Source organism: Notothenia coriiceps, unplaced genomic scaffold, assembly GCF_000735185.1.
Source record: "Notothenia coriiceps isolate Sejong01 unplaced genomic scaffold, NC01 NC01_scaffold00014565, whole genome shotgun sequence".
Taxonomy (NCBI): domain Eukaryota; kingdom Metazoa; phylum Chordata; class Actinopteri; order Perciformes; family Nototheniidae; genus Notothenia; species Notothenia coriiceps.
The window spans coordinates 18,782-19,729 of record NW_011347266.1 but is presented as its reverse complement, the minus strand read 5'-3'; positions in this window follow the sequence as shown (position 1 = coordinate 19,729).

The window sequence follows — 948 nt, the reverse complement described above, 5'->3', positions numbered from 1 at the left end:
TTATGGATTTTTTTTAAGATTGATGCTCACCTTCAAGGTCACCTATTATGCAAAATCCACTTTTTCATGTCTGTCATAGGCAAGACAAGGCAAGGCAATTTTATTTATATAGCACCTTTCAACACAAGAAATTCAAAGTGCTTTACAAAAAATGAAAGACATTAAGAAAATGGCATTTAAAATAAACGTTAAAAGAAAAAAATACATGGATAAAAGTTACAGTGCAGTTTAAGATATGAATAGTTAAATTAAAAGCAGCGGCAAAAAGAAAAGTCTTCAGCCTGGATTTAAAAGTAGTCAGAGTTGCAGCGGACCTGCAGGTTTCTGGGAGTTTGTTCCAGATATTTGGAGCATAATAACTGAACGCTGCTTTACCATGTTTGGTTCTGACTGGGGACAGAAAGCTGACCAGTCCCTGAAGACCTGAGAGATCTGGATGGTTAATCATTTAGCAGGAGGTCAGAAATGTATTTTGGGCCTAAACCATTCGCAGCATTTAAAAAACTCCTAACATATAAGTGTGAATGTTTGTACAACACTATATTTGTAATAAAAACAATAGATCAAATAACTATTTAGAGGGCGATAGGAGTTGCTTGAACACTAGTTTCTGTTGCCAAAGAAATATCTATCAAATGACGTTTAAAGATATAGCGAGATGGCGTTGGGAGTGCGGATATGCTTCTTTTTATTTAAAAAAAATGTTTTATTGAAAGATTCGACAGTGAATTTACGAAATGTAGGATACACAAAAATTTCCATTTGAGCTGTGTACACAAACACACACACACACACACACACACACACACACACACACACACACACACACACACACACACACACACACACACACACACACACAACACACACAGACCACACACAGACACACACACACACACACACACACACACACGCACGCACGCACGCACGCACGCACACACACACACA